At 48.7% G+C, this 15,927-nt stretch overlaps 1 pseudogene; it reads left to right on the forward strand.

Annotated features, from left to right (window-relative positions):
• Window positions 1–1,462: 1,462 nt before the first annotated feature.
• On the forward strand, window positions 1,463–2,444 carry LOC126944237 (N-lysine methyltransferase KMT5A-like; annotated as a pseudogene).
• Window positions 2,445–15,927: the final 13,483 nt, after the last annotated feature.

A 15,927-nucleotide genomic window follows, 5' to 3' on the forward strand; every position in this document is an offset into this window, starting at 1 on the left:
CAGAGAAACAAGTGCTCCTTACAGATTAAACAGGAAGGGCTGTGTACAGATTAAGCAGAGAAGCAAGTGATCTTTACAGATTAAGCAGGAAGGGCTATGTACAGAGCAAGAAAGACTAAGGAAGCTTTGAAGAGGAATTTATTGGTCTTAACCAAAACAAGCACAAAGAAACAAAAGAACAAAAATCTGCAACAATGTAAAAACCTTTGCAAATACATTTTTAGACTGGACGATTTTAATGCTTTTTATTGTTATAAATTCAAAGAGATTTTGTAACTAATCTTTCTGTACATGTCTTCCATACATCACAGTCTGTCTCCAGGTAGGGATAGGTGTTCCTAAAAAGAAGGAGGAGGAGGAGGAGAAAAGGAAGGAAGGAAAAAGAAAAAAAGAAAGAAGAAAGGAAAAGAAAGAGAAAGAAAGAAAAGCAGAAAGGAATGAAAAGAAAGAAAGAAAGAAAGAAAGAAAGAAAAGAAAGAAAGAAAGAAAGAAAGAAAGAAAGAAAGAAAGAAAGAAAGAAAGAAAGAAAGAAAGAAAGAAAAGAAAGAAAAGAAAGAAAGAAAGAAAGAAAGAAAGAAAGAAAGAAAGAAAGAAAAGAAAGAAAGAAAGAAAGAAAGAAAGAAAGAAAGAAAGAAAGAAAGAAAGAAGAAAGAAATAGAGAGAGAAAGAAAGAAAGATGGGGAGGGGAAAAGGAGTGAAGAAGGGAAGGGATGTAAGGAAGTAAAGAAAAAAACTGAATCTTGAATAGTTTTCCCTCCACTTCCTGCGACTTGTTTTTTAAGTCAACTTCTTGTTTAAAATGAAAACAAAGTATCAAGTTTTTCTAGACTCTATGCGTGTCCATCTGACGGAAGACAACAGAAGAGAGGCTTAGGTTCATGAAAAATGTTTAATCCTTGTAGAAGCCGGCGCCTGCTTAGGAGCCCCCTACAGGGAGCCTCACAGGAAATTTTCAAGTCTTACTTAGCCCAGAAGGTGCGTGGGAGGTGAGGGGTTTCTATCCTGTACTCCCATAGACGTCTCTTTATGGTAAGATTTCTATTTCTTTAGTATATACCCAGTAACAGGATTGCTGAGTCTAGCGGTACTTGTGTTTTAAGTTATTTGTGAAATCGCCACGTTGCTTTCCACAGTAGCTGAACTGAGCCTCCTCCCCGGGCCAGGCACCGGATGGTGGGCAATGGCACTGGAGAGTGGGCGGGGCCGCAGAGGACAGGGCTCTGCGTCTCCCTCCCTGTGTCCTGTGCTCAGGGCCACCCCGGACTGCGGTGGCGCGGATGCCCGGCCCTGCCTCTCCGGCCATGGGGGAGGGGGAGCTGCGGGGGGGCTAGTGACGGCGGCATCAGCGGTGACAGCGCCGGTGGCGGCTCGTGCAGGGTTCGAGGTGTTGCCGAGGGCCAGGCGGGGCTACGGGCAGAAAGAAGCCCAAGCTCCGCGCGGTGGAGACGGCGGTGGCAGCGACGGCGAGGGCTGGAGATGGTGGAGTGGAGGGACCCGAGGAGCCCTGCACGGACGGGGAGAATGTATTCACCCGGCGATCAAAGATCTATTCCTACATGAGCCCCAACAGATGCTCTGGAATACGTTCCCCGCTTCCGGAAGAGAACTCAGTTACACATCACGGAGTCAAATGCCAAGGAAACCGTTAGCCATAATCTCCGAGAAACGAGAAGAGAAAGGAAATGCAATACGGAGCACCAGGAAGTCTCAGGAACAGAAGATCAAACATGCCAGGAGAAGTCCCCTGGCACCTTTTCCAAACCAATAATCTGAAGCAGCAGAACCTCCCAAAACTGTAACCTCGTCTTGTGATTCCACCAATGCAGCCATCACCAAGCAAGCTCCGAAGAAGCCCTTCAAGGGCACACAGCACCCCCCGCCGCCCCCTCTGGAAAAAACATCAAGGAAAAACGCAACAGACTGGCAAACTCTCAGGTTTCTACCCTGTCCGAAGCAGCTCCAGGAAGAGCAAAGGTGAGCTGCAGTCCGAAGAAAGGAAAATACCAGATGATTTGATTGAAGATGGGAAGAAAGAAGGAATGAAGAATGACCTCATTGATGGCAAAGGCAGGGATGCCATCGCCATCAAGCATTTCTCCCAGAGTGCCTTTGTGGTGAAATAACCGCGGGGCCTCATCAAGATCGCGACGCCAAGATGCAGGAGGCTGTGTACGCACAGGACCCTCCGGAAGCTGCTACCTCTACTGTTTTCAGTATCTGAGCAAAACCTGCTGGATGCAACTAGAGACACAAATCGCTTAGGAAGACTGATCAATCACAGCAAATGTGGGAATTGCTAAACCAAACTGCAGGACATCGACGGCTACCTCACGGCCATCCTCAACACCTCCCGAGATAGTGAGGCCTGGGAGGTGCTCCTGTATTACTGTGGGGACCGCAGCAAGGCTCCCTGGAAGCCGACGGGTGCCTGAAGCATTAACCCGGGCCGGGCGCCCTCCCTGCCCCACCTTCCCTTCTTCAAAAGACAAAGTACCCTCAAAGGGAATCCATGTTTTTTTACACACTTAATCTTAGCAGATTACTTCAGATGCTTTTAAAAAGTATATTAAGCTGCCTTTTCACTGTAATATTTAAATATATGTTACGAGTTTCCAGGGTGGACTTGAAGAGATGACCTTATATTACCAAAACTTTTCTCTTCTAGTTGTTTTTGGATTTGTTTTGCATGAAGTCAAATGTTTGTGCTTCCCGGCATGCAGTCAAAGACACAGCACAGGTTTTAGAAGAAAGTCAAACATGAACATGAACTCCTCCAGTGGAAGAACCAGGACTGTGTCCCCACACCCCAATGTCCAGGGACAGGGTGTGAGGAAGACGCTGCCTCTCAATTGCCTGGACCTGATGTTTCCAGGCCCATGTTCTTCTAACGTCTGGACAGGCACTCATTGAAGCCTTTGAATATGTTTTTAAAAGGTTTCACAGTAAGCCAAGCTTCCCCTCTGGCTTTCTCAAAAGGTTACTGAGCCTGTGACCCTGAGCACAGGCTGGGCATAGATTTACTCTTCCAAGCTGCCACTTTTCTGAACATCTTGAAGCATCAGGGTGCGTAATGAAACTAGTCGTGGTCAGGGAGACTGTTGCTTACCTTCCCTGCTGCGACAGGGTTTCCTGAAACTAGGTTAATTCTTTATAGAAATGCAAACAGTAAGTTTATTTTAATAAAATAAAAAACAGAAAACAGCTTATAGATGTTTTCAAGTGAGTGAAGTGGCTGTGGATTTTAAGAGCTTTCTTTTTTACTATAGATTTTTATATATGGTATAAAGAAGGGATCCAGTTTCAATCTTATGTATATGACTAGGCAGTTTTCCCAGTTCCATTATTGAATTGGGAGCTTTCTCCTGAATTACTTACTTTTGTTGAATTTGTCAAAGATCAGATTGTTGTAGGTTTGTGGCTTTATTTCCGGGCTCTCTATTCTGGTCCGTTGGTCTATGGGTCTGTTTTTGTATCTGTACCATACTCTTTTGGTTACCATAGCTTTGTAGTATAGTTGGAAGTTGGGTAACATGATGCTTCTATCTTTGTTCTTTTTGCTTGGAATTGCCTTGGCTATTTGGGCTCTGTTTTGATTCCATACAAGTTGTAAAATAGCATTTCTTCTAACTCTGTGAAGAATATCATTGGTAGTTTGATAGGAATAGCTTTAAATCTGTAAATTGCTTTGGGCAGTATGGCCATTTAAAATATTGATACTTTCTGTTTATGATGATAGAATATTTTTTCGTTTGTTTTTGTCATATCTGATTTCTTTGAGCAATGTTTTGTAATTCTCATTTTAGAGACCTTTCACCACCTCGGTATATTGTATTTTTCAGTTTTTTTTTTTTTTTGTGGCTATTGTGAATAAGACTGCAATCTTGATTTGGCTCACAGCTTGGATTTTGTTTGTGTGTAAGAATGCTACTGATTTTTGCACATTGATTTTGTATCCTGAAACTTTGCTGAAGTTGTTTATCTTAGGAGCTTTGAGGCAGAGACTATGGGGTTTTCTAGGTATAGAATCATATTGCCTCCAAACAGAGATAGTTTGATTGCCTCTATTTCCATTTGGATGCCTTTTATTTTCATCTCTTTCATGATTTTTCTGGTTAGGATTTTCAGTACTCATTCAGTATGTTGAATAGGAATGGTTAGAGTGAGCACTCTTTTTTTCTGGTTCTCAAGTAAAATGCTTCCAGCTTTTGTCCATTCAGTAGGATGTTGTCTGTAATTTTGTCATTGATGGCTCTTATTAAGTTATGTTTCTTCAATGCCTAGTTTGTTGAGGATTTTTAATATGAAGGAATGTTGAATTTTATGAAAAACTTTTACTTGTGGCTGGATCATATCTGACAGTCAAAATTTCAACCGTCAGCTGCATTCATGAGAGATTCAGGACCTCAGCAGTGAGCATTGTCCATCTGTGAGGGTGACCAACTTAACTTTTGACTGGATGTACATACGAGTCACAATTTAAATTGTATGCCAAGCCTTGTTTTGACATATTCTGTACCACCTGAGGGAATTATACCATATACTAGAGTTTCGTAGTCCTCTGAGACTTCTGTGCAGGCAGGAAACCCAGGACATTACCCATTGCCCCAAGCCTAGCTATGGTCAATATCGTCTTTTGGCTTGGTCTGGGTACCATAGTCAACAATGTGCTTGTGACATGGATCCAGAAATTAGTCAACATCCAGTCTATTGCCAGATCCACATATGACAGTCACAATTCCAACTGTGGACTGCTCTCATGTGTGAAGGTGATAATCCTAATTGTTGGCTGTATGTGCCTATGAGAGTCACACTCTCGCTTGTCTGCTGGGCCCTGCTGTCACTCTTTATACAACCCAAGGGCTTTATAAAATACATGTGAGTGCTATAATCTTCTGTGACCTTTTTTAAATTAGGAGACCAAGGACCTTACTTGTTGCAGTAAGTCTGCCTATGAAAGTAAAAATTTATCCTATTGGCTAACTCCATGTAAGAAAGTCATTATTATGACTGTCACATGGGCCTAGGTATAGGTCACAATCCCACCTGTGGGCAGGACCAGGGAGGAAAGTCACAACACCTGAATACTGGGCCAGGGAAATGTCAATATTTCTCTGTGAACAGGGCTCATGCAGGAAAGTCACATCACCTTTGTTCTAGGGTCAGTAATATGTCACAATTAGGAAAGAAGGAAGGAAAGAAGGAAGGAAAGAAGGAAGGGAGGAAGGGAGGAAGGGAGGGAGGAAGGAAGGAAGGAAAGGAAAAAGAGCAATTTCTAAGATGTTTATCGGGAATATACATTAAAACATATAAGCTACAGATGGGCTACATATTGTTCTTTGTATTAGAGATTCCAGGAACCTGAAGATAATGCATGAGACAGCTAGTCAGGAACAAAATATCTTTAAATTAGGAATGGGCAAGGGTCATGGCTGAAGCCTCATATTCATGCTCTCAGGGCCTGATAAGCTTTGCAGACCTCACAGAGCTCAGACTGCTCTGAGCTTTTCTTCTTTTCTTACCCTCGTGCTCAGAACACAGGAACACTTAACCAGAAGCAAGTTCAAACAAGAAACTTGCTGAACTACAAGGAAAATAGTCTGGCAGTGCCCTCCAAGAAGCTGACCATCACCCTTCTTCCCCACCTTGACCTCAGTTTCCCATACCACATACCATAGAACACAAGACCAGCAAAACCACTCAACAAACTGTGGAGACAGAAGCCACAGAGGGCCCTGGAACCACTGCAGGACCCCTTGGACCACCCTAGGATTCACTCACAGCTGTTCTCAGCGTTCAGGGGCTGTTTATTCCCATCTTCACACAACACCAAAGAATTTTAAACAGTGACAGGGTAGACTAGCTGAAACCTGGAGCTTGGGACAGCTCAGCACTGTAGTCCCTGACACACATCTGCCCACCTGCCACCCAAATGAAGACGCTATTGTCAAGAAATCAGAGTTGCTGCAATGGTGGCCCATCAACCTACAGTGCAATAGCAAGTAGCTAATGAGGACCCAGCTCAGACCCCTTTCATTACCAAGTGATCAGTTTAAACTCCACAGGATAAAATAAGATATTTTTATTAGCAATTAATATGGGTTAATAGAAAACAAACACAGAAATAACTAACTACATTTTTCAGAATAGCCCATCCTAATTGTTTCATATCCCTTCTACTATAATTCAAATAGGCTTTATCCTACAATTTTGCAGTGGATGTTACGATAAAATCATATTTGTTAAATATGTGAAGATAAGCTCATCATGGGGTTCTTCACTCAGTGTGATAACTCAGAGAACACAAAGTTGCAGAGAAAAAAAGCAGATGTTTTTGAAAGAATTATGAGGGACACATTTTTATGGATTGAAATGTATATTCTTACATCAGGAAAGTGTGCATCTTATTTTGGACTTTGGTTCATAGTAGGTGCTACTGTACATCTGCTGATGCTGCTGAACTGGTTCTCCACCCTGTGGGTGCAGTGGCCATAACCTGAGGTTACCACGCTCTCCGTGACTAGGCTCCACTGCTCATGGTATAGCAGTGAGAAGATGTCAGGTGAGAGAACTGGACCACAGGCCCTGCCCTGCAGCCCCCAGGTTCCACCCCCCACCTCCAGGCACACCCTGTTGCCCTGATGTGGTGCAGTCTGAGGAAGTCTTGTAGCTCTTCCTCCCAGAGATGGAAGAAGTGGGGTTGCTGATCGCCAGGCAGCAAAAAGCAAATGGACTGGATGGCTGGCATGGCAGGCAACTTCCTGTCCATTAATTGGGCTGAGTCCAGTAGGGGCACTTCTGGCAAAGCTGCACAGGAAGGCCATGGCAGAGATGGGGAGCAGAGGCCCATCTGACCCAACGCCCTTCCAAGGCTGCCCCTGCCTACCATCCAGCCTCAGTTTACCCTACTATGTAGGGAGAATGTTGGCCTTTCAAGTGTCTCTGGACCTGACAAGGCTCCCAGGAGCCTCAACACAAAGTCCCCCAATCCTAACCCTCAGAGCTGGGTTATCTTCTCTCCTCCGCCTCTTCTTCCTCCAAATGACTGCTCCTGCTGAGGCCCAGGGTGCTCCAGGTGGGCCTGGAAGCCTTCAGGGCAAAAGGGCATTGTAGGGAGAGCCCCCACCTACTCAGGGAGGCACCCTGTGGCAGGCCCACCAAGTGAGAGACCCAGAACTCATCAGGCAGCCCAGCTGCATGAATGAGCCAGGAGAGGCCTTGAAAGCAGTTACCCAGGAGACACTCCCAGACACCCGCAGAACCAGGAGCCTCAGAGGCAGCCAGGTGGCATCAGTCCACACAGGAATTCGAGTCCCTGCACCACCTTCTGCAGAGCTCCAGGCCCTGGCAGGCACCGGGTGAGGATAGTACCTGAAGCCCTACTCCTCCTCTTCCTGAAATCCAGGGCTGCCTCCACCTCCACCCTCACAGCCCAACTATTTTCCCCCCTAGGAATTAAGGTGGGACCCACCTTCCTGTTTTGTCTCATGGGGAGGCTGGAGTGCCATGCCCCAGGATGGAGGCATTAGGGCCCCAGGACAGGGGAGAGGTAGCCTCCTCTCAACAATGACCTCATGCCATCCACACTCAGAGATATGCCCACCTTTAAGAGGGGACTGCCGGCCGGGCGCGGTGGCTCAAGCCTGTAATCCCAGCACTTTGGGAGGCCGAGGCGGGTGGATCACGAGGTCAGGAGATCGAGACTATCCTGGCTAACATGGTGAAACCCCGTCTCTACTAAAAATACAAAAAACTAGCTGGGCGTGGTGGCGGGCGCCTGTAGTCTCAGCTACTTGGGAGGCTGAGGCGGGAGAATGGCGTGAACCCGGGAGGCGGAGCTTGCAGTGAGCCGAGATCACGCCACTGCACTCCAGCCTGGGAGACACAGCGAGACTCCGTCTCAAAAAAAAAAAAAAAAAAAAAGAGGGGGCTGCCAAGGCACAGGTGCATATAATGTGGACAGACACTAGGAAGCGGCACCTTCCAGAGCTCTGATCTGCCCTCTCAGGACTCCCAGGCTGGAGGTTGGAGGTCCTTGGGGTGAGGGAGAGAGCCCAGCAGGCTCTGGCAGGGGTGTTTCTCAGGACTGGAAGACCACAGTGACTCAATGCCACCCACTGCCAGACACTGCCTTCTGACAGGGGCCCTCCAGTGAGCCGCACAGCCTGAGTCCACCAGGACAGAAACACCTAACACCTGCCCGGGATGGCCGCGTGGGCAGGGGCAAGCAGGAACCCAGGGCAATGGCACCAGGGTGTGTGGTGGGGTCAGGAGCTGAGCAGGCAGCTGAACTGGACAAATGTTTATCCTAACCCAGATCTATCTGATCCTCTCCTGGGATCGGCTTCTCCTGGGATCTGCCACCCTGGGTTTCCCCCCAGATCTGTCCCTTTGGCTGGTTCCTCTCACCTCCTTGCCTGCTGCACCCCAGAGGGCTCAGGCCATACACCATCTGTCCCCAAGGTGTAACTATCCCCACGCATCTGTCCCACAAGGACCCTCAACAGCACTTGCTTCTCTCTTAGCATTTCCAGTATCAGAACTCCACATTCCAGCTGTCTGCACCATGGCTAGGCAACGTCCACCTGCGACTGTTCCAAGCCAAAATGGCTGGGCATGGTTCCTCTGAGCGTTCTCTCACACCCACAGCCCATTTGCTGAGAAGTGCTGCAGCACCCTTCGTACAGCCCCCACAGCCACCCTCCCCTCCTGCTGGGCTGTGATAATTGCCTCCTGCTTCCCTTAACCATTCACTCTAGCCACCCCATAGCAGCCACCTGAGCTCCCACGCCTGACTGTACTCTGTGGTGGCCCACCTCACCCGGAACCAACACCAAAGTCCCCACAGGCCAGCACTGGCCTCTTCACCACTCTTGGAAGCTTCGGAGCCCTGTGCCTCAGTCTCTTCATCTGCAGCATGGGAGTCCCCTGCCACCCACCCCCAGCCTGCCTTCCAGAGCCCAGGGCCAGGTATCAGAGCCGTCCCAGTAGCCCGGGCCCTCCTTCACCCTGAGGAGACCCCTACCCTTGGTGTGACCCCAGGAAGGTTGTCCCCCAGTCCTCAGTCTCTTATTGGCCTGTTGGGAGCAGGGCTTGGTGGGTGGAAGGCAGGCCCTACCCCAGCCAGCCTGTGTGCCTGAAATGTAGCCTCACTGTGGTCTCTTATCTTCCTCATCTCCGGGGATGGTGCATCTGCAATGCAGGAGACGGTGTGAGTGGCTGGTGGCCTCATGACAGCCCATGTCCAGGCGCCTGCTGCTTCTCAGTTAGGGGACAGAGTCTTTCTCTCCTAGGGCTCAGTCTCTGACCTGCCCCAGGAGGATTCCAGGTGCCCCTCACTCAGGCAGTACCTCCTGTGAGTACCCTCCTTTCTACCAATTATTAGAGAAACTCTGGGGTGGGGGTGCTACAGCCACACCTCTTGAGACCCCCTGGCCACTCCTCGGAGTGCTGGGCCAGGCAGCCACTCCCTCCACAAGCAGATGCTGGCAGCACCCTAGGACCACCCCTCCCAGCTGATCTCCATTCAGGTGGTCGGTGGCCAGCCCCTTCCTCCTCTCAGCCAGAATCTTCTTTTCCCACTCGCTCTGCCTCTTTCCACTTTTTCTGTCTGAAGAAGTGGCAAGTTGGAGGAATTAACTAGAATGACCCATATCCCTCCCCAGACTCCCTGTCGGGCGTGGGGTGGAGCGAGGCCTGCAGAAAGCCTAGCTTCTTACGCTCTTGTTGCTGTAACACCTTGCACTGTCAACTACCTGGATTCCCTGGGGAATCTCAGGCAAGGGCACGGAGAGTCCCAGCAGCCCCGCCCTTCGTTGCCTAAACAGTCCATTCTACCTCTCCCCAGTCTCACTCTCCTCACCCAGCCCAATCTCTACACTCCTACCCTCCAGCAAAGTGCCTTCCCCTCCCAAGGGCTTTTCCAAAACTATGGGGAGGAAGAAGGTTTGAGGTTTTGTTGCCCACCTGGGCCTGATAAGCCAGGAAACCATGAGAGAGAGCCCCAGAAAGAAAGACCAAGACTACAAAAGAGACACAGAGAGAAGGCAGAGAACACAAAGGCAAAGAGAGACACAGAACAAAAAAGAAGATAATTCAGACACTTTTGATTGGTGGCCTGGTTACCTAGGACTTGAGTGTGGGTAGTTAGGGCTGGGACTATTTTGATAGCTGGGTGATGCCAAAGGCTTGGTTAGTACAGTAACCATAGGGGCAGAGGCAGGGACACTAGTCTCGCTCTAAGCCAGCAATTTTGGATATCTAAGAAAATGTTTTGTTGCTTTCACTAAATAGAGAAAATGAATTTTACATAAACCCTTCTACCTTGAGAATGGAGGATCTAGGAGGAGTGGGGGACAAAAATCAGGATCGAGATGAGTTCCCAGGGACAAATAACCTCACAGCTGTGTAGCACATAGACATGATCCATCTTAGCTCATTTGAGCTTCTTAGAGCAGCAGGGAAGGCAATATTCATCCCAGATGAGGAAACTGAGTCTCAGAGATTGCATAAAGCCACACATCTCTGTGTGGCAAAGCTGGGTTTTTAACCAGAGCTCTGACTCTAGACACAGAGACCTTCCAGCTCCACCAGCCCCCTGGGCGCCTCCTCAGCACTGCTGGAGGCAGGGATGAGGTGCTGCGGGGATGACCAGATGCTCCAGGCTCTGCCTGCAGCCCCTTATCCAAGCAGGCACCGCCTGCAACCCTCTACCCCAGCAGGCCCCTCCTAGTGAAACAGAGGCTGAGTACCAGCTTAGGGTTTGGGCATGGGGAGGTCTCAGTCTTAGAACAACAACATCTGGGAATATCTTTCTGGAATCTAACAAAAGTCTGCCTGCTGCAGTGGACACCTAATTCCTCACAATTATACCGGGACTTCCTGGGGATCCCTGCTGCTCCCCTTCCTCCTGAATGTATTCTCCAAAATGCATCATGTTTGACAAAGCCTTCTTTTTAGGGTGTCCTACTCAACTTTCCTCCTGTTCTCCTCCTTTCACTGAACCCTGTCTTTCTGATTTTCAGAAAGGAGAAAGACAGTAAATTAATGACAGGGACAGGAATTCCTGATTCTTGGCTGAAGCTGGTGGTCTTTATGGATGAGTTCACCTTTCACCCCACCGGGCAATGAGCTTCCTGAGTGTACTTACAGCACAAGGCTGGCACACAGGAGTCTATTGAATGAATGAAAAGTGAGCAAATGAATCAGATCCAGATTCTTGAGTGTTAGTTTCCATCATCCCCTCCAGCTCGGAGCTACCGGAGAGGGCCTGTTACTGTGATGTCTTCAATAGCTGCACAAGAAGAAAGCTGCACAGGAAAAGAGCTGGTTTCCGGAAGTCCCCTGAACCAGGAAGAAGCCTGTGGGTATGCAAAGTGCCATCTGCTGGTAGGTTTAGCATGATCAGAAGGAAGTGCTCCTTGTCCCCCACCTCCACAACACCCACCGCCTCTGGGTGGGCTTCACATGAATGTCAACCAGCCGCACTGCCTGCCTCTTTTTGGCTTTCTGAAGCTGCCATGCCCAGGCTGGTGGAGTTTCATTTCTTTTTTTCTTTTTTTTTTTTTTTTGAGACAGAGTCTCGCTCTGTCGCCCAGGCTGGAGTGCAGTGGCGCAATCTCGGCTCACTGCAAGCTCCGCCTCCCAGGTTCGCACCATTCTCCTGCCTCAGCCTCCCTAGTAGGTGGGACTACAGGCGCCCGCCACCACGCCCGGCTAATTTTTTTTGTATTTTTAGTAGAGACGGGGTTTCACCATGTTAGCCAGGATGGTCTGGATCTCCTGACCTCATGATCCGCCCGCCTCAGCCTTCCAAAGTGCTGGGATGACAGGCGTTAGCCACCGCACCTGGCCGAGTTTCATTTCTTGACTACCACAAATTTCCTTCCCGTTTTTCCCACTTGCTACATGGTCTCTCTATGTCCCATGAAGCCTAGACTGGGGAAGGGATGAGGGCTGGAGAGTCTCTTAAAATACCAGGTTTGTAGAGGCAGGAGATGGGAGCCTGAGGGGCTCTGTGGGCCTGGGCTTGAGGGTCACTCCCAGCTAGGCAGTTCTGCTGCTCCTTCTTCCACTCATTCCAGATGCACAGCTGCTCGGCCAGCTGGGCCTGCCATTTCGCCTATGGAGAAGAGGCAAAGCCCACCCAGGTGTGCATGGGGAGTAGGTGGCATCGCAGGTGCCGGACCCTGACAGAGCCACAAGAGAACTCATAGGGAATTTTCCTTCCCAGAGTCTTAGGACAGTGGCACTCTTCCTCCAAGTCCTTCCGCTTTCAGCAGGAGACAGCCCCACAGCAGGTGGGCCTCACAGAGAGTGCCCTGGCTAGATAAGGACTGCCCACAGCAGGGCACTTGCAGATAATCCACATCCAACCTTACTCATGGCGAGACTGCCTGCGATGATTTGGGAAATGTCAGGCAGTCTCCGCCTAGCTCTGCCACTGTCCCTTCCCCTTCCCCACCCTGCCCTGCCATCTGCTTTGTGCTCTGTGCTCAGATAGGTGGCTAGGTCATTCACGTCAGAGGAGCACAGCTGTGGAAAGGCAAGCTTGGTAAAGAGAAAAGGAATCACAGCAACCTTCATGCTCAGCAGAAGAATAATATAAGATTTTGCAGGTCACATTCAAGTTCACCTCATTGGTTGGGGAGGAGGACGCAAGGACAAGAGTGGACAACAGGCATGTGACCAGTCATTCCATTGCCAGGTCCTGAGTTAGGCCCTGTGGTGGCCTGGAAACTGATGAGACTGAGCTCCTGCTGTCAAGGAGCATCCCGTCTGGTGGGGAGAAAAGGCAGAGACCCAAGAAGACCCAGCCAGGGCTGCAGGAGCAGCTCAGAGTACTGCAGGGGCTCCTGAAGGAGAGCCCACCTTGAGCAGGGTTTGGGGCTCCAGGGAAGGCTGCTTGGAGGAGGTGGTGCCAAACAAAAGGGATAGAGAACAGACTGGGACCTGAGGCAGCATTAGATGGGGAGACATAATGCCTACAATCTTGTCTTTAAGAGAACTGAGCTCCCTCTCCTACTTCCTGTTCTCAAAGTGAGCTTCCATTAGCTTCAGCAGGTCACTCAGGTCCTTCTTCATGTGCTTCTGGTGGATGTCCTCTGGGTGGATAGCTGGGGCTCAAAGTCTGCTACCCTGATGAGCCCAGGGGAAAGATGGGTGGGTTAGATACCCACCATCTCAGTGCAAAAGGCTTCTGGAAGGGTTGGCCCTGGCCAAGTATATAAGTCCATTCTCATAATACTTAAAGAAAATATCTGAGACTGGGTAATTTATAAAGAAAAGAGGTTTAATTGGCCCATAGTTCTGCAGGCTATACAGAAACCTTAGCAATTTCTGCTTCTGGGGGAGGCCTCAGAAAGCTCTGATCATGGTGCAAGATGAACAGGAAACAGCAATTTACATGGCCGGAGAAGGAGGAAAACAGAAAGGGGAGGTGCTGCACACTTTTAGACAACCAGATCTATCTCATGAGAACTCACTCACTATATGGTACCAAGTTGAGGGGGTGGGGATTGCTAAACTATTCATGAAAATGCCACCCCATAATTCAATTACGTCCTACTGAGCCCCACCTCTAACACTGGGAATCACAATGCTACATGAGACTTGGTGGGGACACAGATCCAAACCAGATCACAAACGAAAGGGCAACTGCAGCCTGAAACCAGGACCATGCTCGAGAGCTGGCACCAAGCCTGGCCTGCGCTAAATATCATCCCACCTGCAACCTGCCCTAACTTGAGGTCACAAAGTCTCTCACTGTTTGGGAGCCCTTGGGATTAACCCCAGCTCAGGCCTGCTGTGCCCACTCACATCAAATTTACTCTCAAATGGGGATCTTGGGTGGCACCAAGTTGGCCAGGAATGGCCTCTTGGAGAGAGGAATAATCAGTGATCATCAACCCCACTCTGCACTGAGAAACTGTAGGTGTAGGGAACAGGCATGGCCCTGCTCCTTCCTGCAGCATTTTCCACCGCTACCTTAACCAGCCACAACCATGATATTGACACTGACATCAACAACAGCAGTCCTCCGCCTTACTCAGCACCTGGGAGCATGCAAAGCTCTTTCACACATGTCATTTCATTTTGTGCCCATCTTATCCTTCATATGCCCATGAAGTAGGTACCATCAGTGGGATTTAGGAAAACTGATGCTCATAGAGGTAGACTGACTTGCTTAAAGACACACAATGAGGAAACAAACAAGCTGTGACAAGATGACACACTTGTCTGATCCAATTCCTGCTGGTTGGGCCTGCAGAATCTCCCGATGAACCCAAGAGTCCTGCAGTTTGGTCCTGGTCCTAACACATACGTAGTATGTGACACCAGGCCCAGGGAGGTCACCGGCCCCTGGTTTCCACATCTGCCATCGGGTGCGTGGAGGTGAAATGAGACACTGTAGGGTATAAGCAGCCAGGATATGAATAGTCACAAATATACAGTTTTTTTCTGGAGCCACCCTCTGCCATGTGTGTGCAGGCCTGGAGTAGTTGGAGAGTTCGATTTAATGGGATGGAGGGTCAGGCAATGCAGCAGAGGGAGAATGTGGCAAGGAAGATAAAGGATATTGGCAAGGGAGCAACAATAGAAATGGAACAGGGAACATGGGGAGTGTAGGGTTAAACATAGTGAAAATGAGGTAGAATGAACAGAGCGTAGGTCCTTGTAAAGTTGAAGAAGTATTGTTACATAATACTAGTTATTGAAATGAAGTGACTGAACTGGGAGGCCTGGGCTGCACTGGGCTGCACTGGGCTGGTTTCCGAAGTCCCCACAGACACGGGAAGAAGCCTGTGGGAATGCGCGGCACCATCTGCTGGTAGGTTTAGCATGATCAGAAGGGAAGTGCTCCCTGTTCCCATGTCCACCAAACCCAGTGCCTCTGGGTGGGCTTCACAGGTGTGGCAACCAGCCACCCTGCCCTGCCCCGTTTTGGTTCTCTGAAGCTGTCATGCCTAGGCTAGCGGAGTTTCACTCCTTGACCCCCCAAATTTGCTTCCCTTTTATCCCAGGTCCCAGCTCAACCATAGAGGGTGTTCTGACCATCCTGTGAGATAAGAGTGTCTGTCCAGGGCTGTGAGTCATCCAACCCCTTCCTCTGGATGAATATAGCTCCATCTGCGCTGGGATGCACAAGTAATAATGAAATATAGGGTGGAATTCAGCCTCTCCTTTCCCCGTCAGGAAGAGGCTCCTGTTTAGTGCACAACTTGGACAGCTGTGTATGGTGGTTTGTGCCCAGCACACTCCCAGCCCATGCCCAGTGCTCCACACTGCACTCCTGTTTCACCATCATCCTCCGTCACTGAGCCTCTGCTCCAGGCTTTACCACAGGTGCATCCCACTCACCTGGGCTTGGGCTTGGGCTCCCCCACTGGGCCATTTAGAAGAGAGAGAAGAACACAGCCACTTCCACAGGGTCAGAGGGCTCCCGATCTGGTTGCAGCTCTGCCTCTGATGAGCTGGAACACTGTGGAGTAATTATCAGAAGGAAAGTACTAATCTATCTAACACATGTTTAACTTCCCTAATCTGAAAATCCAAATTCTGATGCTTCAGAATCCAAAACATTTTGAGTGCTGACATGATGCGCTCCAGGTCACAAGTGGAAAATGGGTCACAGTTAAACAAAGTAAAAACTTTGTTGTATGTGCAAAATTTTTTAAAGTATTGTTATAAATTACTTTCTGTATACCTTATGTGTATAAAGTATATATAAAATGTAAATTTTGTGTTTAGACATAAGTCCCATCTCCACGATATCTGATTATGTATTTGCAAATATTTCAAAATCTAAAAAAGTTCTAAATTGGAAACACCTTTGGTCCCAAGAATTTTGAATAAGGGATTTTCAGCCTGTAGTGCATTTCCCAAGTTTCTGTGAGGTAGATTCAGGAAAGAAAGCTGAAATATTTCTTG

The sequence above is a fragment of the Macaca thibetana genome, chromosome 20 (genome assembly GCF_024542745.1).
Source record: "Macaca thibetana thibetana isolate TM-01 chromosome 20, ASM2454274v1, whole genome shotgun sequence".
NCBI lineage: Eukaryota > Metazoa > Chordata > Mammalia > Primates > Cercopithecidae > Macaca > Macaca thibetana.